Genomic DNA, 8,842 nt, shown 5'->3' with positions numbered 1-8,842 from the left:
TTTTTTTTTCCTTTTTTCTTTTTTCCTTTTTTTTCCCCCTTTTTTTCCTTCCCCTCCCCCATGGGTTTCTGTTTCTGACACCTGTTTTGAATATTGTCTATGAACTACTAAATTTTTCTTACTTTCTGTAAAGTTGTTTAAAATATAAATATAAAATATAAAATATATTTAAAATATAAAATGCAGTTTAAAATATAAAAATGCAGTTACACATTGGAAAATATGTTATCACCTGGAAGGTTATAAATGGTATTATCTTTACCTTATTAATGCAATCATCACTATTGCTTTCAACTGGAGAAGCAAAAAGATGCAAATAGCATTAGAGTTTTATGTACGGTCTTTCTATTAACCTATATTATTTTCCTCACAGAGGAAAAATACATTGAGACAAGAAAGTGCATTATTCATCTTGGTTCTGTTAATAATTATGCTTTTATCTACCTATGAGAATTGAGATAGCCTCTTTGGTCATTACCTTTGCCTTTAGATTATCTAGATTTTCCAAAAACTTGTGAAACACAGACAAAGTGATTAACCAGCTATACTGGAGACAAGTGTACCACTCTTGAAGGGCATTATAGCACCACAGGAATTTAAATGAGATACAAATAAGTCAGTCAGAGAAAGAGAAAGACAAATATTATATGATTTCACACATATGTGGAATTTAAGAACAAAACACTTGAGCTAGGGAAAAAAAAGAGACAAATCAAGAAACAGACTCTTAAACTAAAAAGAACAAACTGCTGGTACCAGAGAGGAGGTGGGGTGAGTTAAATAGGTAATGGGGTTTGGGGTGTATGGGTGGTTCAGTCGGTTAAGGTCCGACTTTGGCTCAGGTCATGATCTCAAGGTTTGTGAGTTTGAGCCCTGCATTAGGTTCTGTGCTGACAGCTAGGAACCTGGAACCTGCTTCTGATTCTGTTTCTCCTTCACTCTCTGCCCCTCCCCCACTTGTGCTCTGTCTCTCTCTCTCTATCAAAAACAAATAAATATAAAAAAAATTTTAATAGGTTATGGGGATTAAGGAGGGCACTTGTGATGAGTACTGGGTGTTGTATAGAAGTGTTGAATTACTATACTGTATGCCTGAAAGTAATTTTACACTGTATGTTAACTGGAACTTAAATTAAAAATAAGGAAATAAATAAATAAATAAATGAGATAGAGAAAGTCTTTGTCAGTCAAATGCCTGTCCAGAAAAAAGGAACATGTAGCTAGAAGTAGAACTTTGAAAAGTCACTTAGGGTAAAAGGCCCATATGATCCCCTCAATGCGTGTATAGCCAGATGATACCACTTGTTTGCTCAGCTACTTCTAAGAAGGCTGGACTTTCACACCTATGAGACATTTGTTTGGGTAAGTATAGTATGCAGGTTTGGGTCAACAATTCATTTACTTAGGACAATGCACTAGAAGCTGAGTACTTCTAGTAGAGAAGTACTGGGATCTCTCGATCTCTCTCTCTCTCTCTCTCTCTCTCTCTCTCTTTCTTTTTCTTTTTCCCCTTCCTCTCATCCTCATGGTGCTTAGATTCTTTTCTCCATAAGATAAATATTTAATAAATGCCACTTAAACATAAATGACCCATTATGAATTAGCTTATTTGGGGTGTAGTAGTTTGAATGGGTTCTGAATCATCTCTAAAATGCTATGGGTTGAAGATTTAATAAATGTACTAACTACCTGTCTCCTCTTCATTTGTGAAGCATTCACAATTGCCACAAAAGCATTAGATACCTACAAGACCCGGCTCTGTACTGATTTATTTTACCAAATGATCAGATCAAAGAAGCCTCTCTCTGAGACGCAGGAACAGCATACCATGTTCTTCAGATTTTCCTCTCCCACTTTAACCTGGGGTTAAGGGATAAAATGAAAGCTTCCTGTGGTCTTTAGTAGTTTCATACTCTGATTTCCAGAGGCGATCCTATCATGCTCTATTATCTTTTTGGCTATTTAATGTAAACGTGTTAAAAATAATGCCTCATTTATAAGTGCTAATTCCCACACTACTCTGCATATTCCCTTGAATTACTAGCGCTAAATATGTCATTTTCTCTTAATATGAAACAGTGTTTTTGTATGTGCAATTATTGTGAAGAGGAGGACTACTGTTATTTAATAGTATGCATTTAGAAATAATAGGTATAATTTGATTTTCAAGCCATCTGTGCTATTTAGTATATTCATAAACTGGACCCTAATTATCTTTTACGTATGAATATAAGGAACTTGGTATGTCTTCAGTGTTCTGTGATTTTCCCCCCAGATTTTAACCATGCCAATCAAGGGAAGACTGCATGTTTAAAAAAAAAAAATGGAACTTCACTAAAATTGTTCACCATATTGGAAAATTGACTCACCAATAGACTCTGTTGGTGTTAGAGTTGTGGTACAGCATACCACAAGCAATTTGCATTTTTACCTCCCTCAGGGTGATCCTAAGTAGAAATGCAGGCTTCTAACTATGTTATTATATCTTATAGTAGAATCATGTCTGAACATTTATATACTGATGCACATTATTTAATATAAACGATTTCCTTCTGTTTACCCATAGGAATCCTAGGATATTGCATTGATTTTTAAAGTATCTTTTAAGTTGTTTATATTTTCTATGAATTTCACTTCACAAGTTTAAAGTGGTATCACATAATGTTTATTATAAAATGGGACTTTGAAACTGATATGTGTCCTGAGAAATATTGCTCTGAATTAATCTCACTCCCATTTCTCCCCCAAACAGTTTCACTGTGTCATTTCTAAGTAATCTGCCCTGACACTCCATAACGTTCTTGCTTTAATTTAAGTATTGCTATTCCTGAATGTACTACTTCATCTACATCCCTCTTAAGTAGATTTATTAATTTCTTTCTCTTATATTCTATGTACCAATGCCATAAAGGAGATATAGGTAAAACTTTGTTTCACATTGCTGCTTGCCAGTGGTCTCACATCCTTCCTTCTTCACGTATAGTCCAGTGCATGGAAAGGTCATCAGAGTTCACTGCATTTCATCCCTTCATGTTATTGTCATTTATTGAAGTTCACTTATGAGTTCAATACCTAACTCACCTTGTCTTTCTCCTCCACTACTCTTCTCATTATCATTGATGACTTAAACCATCACATCAGCGATCCATCTAAACTTTTATTGTTTCAGTTTCTTTACCTCTTTCTCCAGGACAGTAATCTTTCTTGACAAAATCATAGGCCCCCAAAACACTTGTTTATATTTTTGTCTTTTCATTATTGACTTCAAATATTACTTCTTTTATCCATCATAGTCAAAAAGTGAAAACAGCCCAAATATCCATCAACTGGTAAATGGCTAAACAAAATTTGGTGTATTCATAGAATGGAATATTATTTGGCGTATTAGTTATATTAATTAAAAGAAGTACCGATACATACTACAACACAGATAAACTTTGAAAGAATTATGTTAAGTTAAAGAAACCAGACCCAAAGATCATGGATTTCATTTATATGAAAAGTTCAGAGAAAGTAAATATTTAGGAAAAAGATCAGAATAATGGTTACCTGGGATGGAGGTGGGGATAGGGATTAACTGCAAAAGGGCAGGTGGAATCTTATTAGACTTCTAGGAATGTTCTAAAACTGGGTTGTAGTGATTGCTGCACAAATTGGTAAATTTACGGAAAACTATTGAATTGTACACTTAAAGTGGGGGAATTTGTTACATAAATTATACTTCACCAGCCTTATGTGCCCCTTCCTTCTTAACCCAACCTAGAGCTAATTGTCATTCTCTATAACTAACTGAAAAATGTGGCTAACTCCATTACACTTCTCCCCTCTGATGCATTAATCTAACTTTTTAAAGCTGCTGACTGTTCTTAGAGAACCACGCGAAGTGCTAAGTATTTCAAAATTATGATGAAAAATGTCAAGTTCTTATCACCGCTGCCAAACAATCATACCAGACTTCTTTAGTAAAGTTATTTTCTGAATTTCTGTTTTACAACATCCCCTGTCTCGTCAGTCTCCTCTAAGCCAACTCGTCCATCACTCCTTTAAGCCAACTTGCCCATCACCCTGCTACTACCCTTGTCATTTCACTCAGCTTCCTGTATATGAAACCACACACTATGCTTTCATTCCTATTAGCATGGAATAATAAGTGATTGTCCCAATCTAAAGAAAACTTCTCTATTTACACCTCTATTACCCATATTACCAACCCATGTTCTATTAGCCATCCTATATTACTAGCAAAAACAAAACAAAAGTAATCAAACAGATATCCCTCAATCCTGTACTTGTATCAGTTTTCTCCTTTAACATAATTTTATTCCTTTCCACGGAACCATTGACATTGTTATGGTCATACAATTACCATTGTCCTATACCATTCCCTTAGTGGTCACCACCTACCTAAAGAAAATTTTGTAAACCCCGTATCATTCAGTTTTTGTCCTCTCTCTCTATTCCCCTTTCTAGGGCTCAAAAAGTTGTGCCCGCCTATTGTTTCTGTTTCATCCTAATTGTTCTTCAGTACACTATAATTAGGCTACCAGTGTATTGTAATTCCTCTACCATTAAAATTAACAGGTCTTATGAAGGCCAACATTAACATATTTTATTTTGTCAAAATCAATGCTTGGTTTTCTGTCTCTTCTTACTTCTTAACAGTATTGTATGTTACTGGAAATTCCCTACTTCATGAAAGTCTGCATTTGGTTTTCAGAATACCACGTGCACATAATTTTACTCCTATGTCCCCAGTACATGATTTGAAATTTCACTGCCAGTCCCTCTTATTCTTCCTCAATTGTCTCCAAATTTATTGATGTCATAATTTTAAAAGTTGCAAAATAAATACATTTTATTTTTTATTTATTTATTTTTTTTATATATGAAATTTATTGTCAAATTGGTTTCCATACAACACCCAGTGCTCATCCCAAAAGGTGCCCTCCTCAATACCCATCACCCACCCTCCCCTCCCTCCCACCCCCCATCAACCCTCAGTTTGCTCTCAGTTCTCAACAGTCTCTTATGCTTTGGCTCTCTCCCACTCTAACCTCTTTTTTTTTTTTCCTTCCCCTCCCCCATGGGTTCCTGTTAAGTTTCTCAGGATCCACATAAGAGTGAAACCATATGGTATCTGTCTTTCTCTGTATGGCTTATTTCACTTAGCATCACACTCTCCAGTTCCATCCACGTTGCTACAAAAGGCCATATTTCATTTTTTCTCATTGCCACGTAGTATTCCATAGTGTATATAAACCACAATTTCTTTATCCATTCATCAGTTGATGGACATTTCGGCTCTTTCCATAATTTGGCTATTGTTGAGAGTGCTGCTATGAACATTGGGGTACAAGTGCCCCTATGCATCAGTACTCCTGTGTCCCTTGGATAAATTCCTAGCAGTGCTATTGCTGGGTCATAGGGTAGGTCTATTTTTAATAAATACATTTTAAATATTTATCTTAAAAAAACTATGCTACAGTACTTTTAAAAATATATCCTTTGGAATCTAAATGTCATAGGTATTCAATATTTATCATCATCCCTTAGGAAAAAATACTAAGCTCTTCTTTATAAGTAAAAAGTAATTAAATGTTTTTTTTCTTCTTGAGCTTGAATTTATTTCACTTCCTCAACAAAATTTTATCCTAATATATTATTTACTCTAGAAAGACTTTTATTGATAATCCTATTATAGTTTTCAGCCCCATAATTATGTAGATAAAGTAAAAATATTTTTTGAAAGTTTAGGTTATCATAAACTCCTATACATTAAAAATATATCTTCCAGGAAAATTATTAGATTAGAGTTACTCAAAACAGCATAAATGTATTGCACACTTTGATATGTAACTTTGAATCAAAAAGAATAGTGTTGTATTTAAAATACACTTCTTTTTTTTTAAGTTTGTTTATTTTGAGAAAGAGAGAAACTGTTAACAAGGGAGGGGCTACAAAAGAGGGAGAGAGAGAACCCCAAGCAGCCTCACAAACTGTGCTATCATGACCTGAACTGAAATGAAGAATTGAACGCTGAACTAACTGAGCCATCCAGGAGCCCCTAAAATTCACTTCTTAATGAGATGAATGGATCTCGATAATATATTGGATCATCTATCCATTGTTCATTTCTATAGATTTAAACACTGGAAAAAATTATTTCTTTAAAAAAATAGGAATTTGAGGAGTTTTTAATAGGAAGTCTTCAGAATTATATGACAAAAGGCATATCATGACTAGTAAAAAATAACATTCTTTTGGCTAATGATAGTTTAGGTTTTATTTTAACTTTGTTGAAATTAAAGAATTAGAAAGCAAATAAATCACAAAAATATTTGAAAGCCCAATCATTTAAATTATTCACTTTCACAGTTTCTGGGAAGGAAGTATACAAAAAAAGTTTTTTTACTTAGAGTTACCAAGTGACTTAATTTTATCTGTTATCCTTTCATGTATAGGTACATTTTTAAAGCTGCGATAATTGAAAAGGATTGTGAAAATTGAAATACCATTAATTTTAAAAATATCTTCAATAATATCATGTTTGATTAAAGTATTTTTATCTATTCATGTGCTTTCCTTATATTTTTGGCAAAATTCAAAAATGCAGATTTATCTCTTTCAGGTTAGGGAAAATGTTTGCTATATAACCTAAATTGCAGAAATAATCAACCAAAGCAGACTTAGTTTTGCAACTTTACCCTTTAAAATATTACCTGACAGGGTCTAGTTAGAGAAGATGACCAGTTCTCACAATTTATTAAAACTATAACTTCATTTCTAGAAAGTCTTCAGATTCCATCCATTATACCAGATACTGTTTTCTTTTTTTTATCCTGTATCATTAGGAGCCAAAAGGACAGGTGAGAATCTTGCTTTCCAATTTAATAGAAATTTCTTATATCCCCTGGTGGAAGGATTACTCCCTTGGTTACCAATAAGACCTCTTAAACCAGCAGAGCTCAGATTCAGGGTCAGACTTCTTAAACCAGCAGAGCCTCTTAAATCAGCAGAAGTCCAGATTTTGGGGTCAGAGAATAAGCATTTTACAAGTGGTTTTCAGTTGTAATAGTGATATATACTACCCCCAATTCCATTCCTTGGTTCCTGGACTCATGTATTGTGGCTCTGGAAGAGACAACATGGTATATCTTCCACTGTTTCAGTGCATATAGGACTGAAAACCCACTTCTTAAAATTATGCTCACAGTAAGTGCAGTAGGTGAATATTGAATAGGCTGCTGAATAGCCCCCTGACAGAGTAGTTGTTATGGAAAGGGTCTAATCAAATCATTATGCCACTAGATGTAACACTGGAGTAACAAGTTATGATATTATGTCTCATGTACAAACAACATTGGTCATTGCTGCTGTAAGAAAAGACACCCAACCATCAATCACAATAGATTTGATGAAAGGAGGCCATGTCTTTGAGTTCCTGCTTAACCTATACTCCTACTGCCACGGCTACTTTGTCCATGAATTCATGGCTGCATGTTATAGGCTAATTTGTGTTTCCCCCGAAACTTAAATATTGAAGTACTCACCCCCAGTGCTGTCAGAATGTGGTTTTATTTGGTGATAAAATCTAAAAAGAGGCAATTAAAGTAAAATGAAGCCCTATTGACCTTTGTCCTTATTTAAAAAAAAAAAAGAAGAGAGAGAGAGATAAAAAAGAGAGAGGAAGTGAAAGAGAAAGATTTTAATACAAACAAGGCCAGAGAGAGGGCCAGTGAAGGCAAGGGAGAAAGCAGCCATCTACAAGTCAAGGAGAAGCTCTAAGGAAAACAAACCCTGCTGAGCCTCCAGAATTGTGAGAAAATAAATTTCTATTGTTTAATACACCCAGTGTGTGGTCCTTTTTTATGGCAGCTCTAACAGACTAATACATTGGGGTAAAAGGTAACTCATATCCACAGGCCAAGTCATTATTGAACATTTGATTTTAAAATCCTTCTCATCAGGTAGGTTCTTTTGTATGTGACCACACTCTCAAACCCTAGGCCCATTTTCAGAGGTCTATTATTTTATCAAAATCTCTGATTTCATTAACAGGTGATTGTTTCCTCTGATAGAGCACAGTTGCAAGTCAAGGTTTATTTGACATAAAAAGAAGGACCTTATTCCATATTTCTCAGGAACATTACTGTAGTTTTCTAATTCAGGTTTTCCACGGAACTGTTTGGGTTATACAGATCAATTACACATCCAATTCATTTCTAGGGAATAGATGATCAATACAGCACTGGATCAGATCATTCTGAATGCCGTTTTGCCCTGCTCTCTATCATAGCAACTCCGCCCTTCTTGCTCTTGTTAAATACCTCCTAATTAGATTATGCCACCATGAGGTCCCATTTCAATGGCATCATCTTTGACTTTTATCACTAATATATGGGAAAGGTCCACTACAGTAATTTTTTAGAAATACTGGTGCAATATTCAATGATCTATTTTTTCAGTGTATTTCTCCTAATGAAGTACTTACTTTACTCTGTATTTGAATTCCATAGTAGGTTATATGTCATATGTGATAAAACATGACAATGTTTCTATTTTCATAAGTATTTAAACTTCTTTTTATACATCATACAAAGACAGAATCAGCTTCCTGTAGTCACACAGTGACATGCACTCAGAAGCCCCCCACAATTGGCTTAATGTTCAGCTGCCCAAGAGACAATGCAGCATAATGTTAGCAAAGGAGATAAGTACAATATCTGTCCTCTCTAATCCTTGCCTTCCTGTTTTCATATAGCATTTGTGAGGCCCCATGAGCACAGTATTTCAGGTGACCCACAATTCATGGAATTGAACAAGAAAGAAAACAAGTACAAGG

General features: G+C 34.7%; 1 long non-coding RNA gene across 1 annotated transcript in view; it reads left to right on the top strand.

Annotated features, from left to right (window-relative positions):
* The window catches only part of LOC121035766 (uncharacterized), a 21,373-nt gene extending 12,531 nt beyond the window's left edge, over positions 1 to 8,842 (top strand). The window contains exon 4 of the long non-coding RNA XR_005793057.1: positions 8,762 to 8,842. This is a non-coding gene — a long non-coding RNA (uncharacterized LOC121035766). The remainder of the gene's footprint in view (positions 1 to 8,761) is intronic.

Source organism: Herpailurus yagouaroundi, unplaced genomic scaffold (genome assembly GCF_014898765.1).
Source record: "Herpailurus yagouaroundi ecotype Mexico unplaced genomic scaffold, PumYag 162, whole genome shotgun sequence".
Classification (NCBI taxonomy): Eukaryota; Metazoa; Chordata; class Mammalia; order Carnivora; family Felidae; genus Herpailurus; species Herpailurus yagouaroundi.
This window is presented reverse-complemented; position numbering and strand designations above follow the sequence as displayed.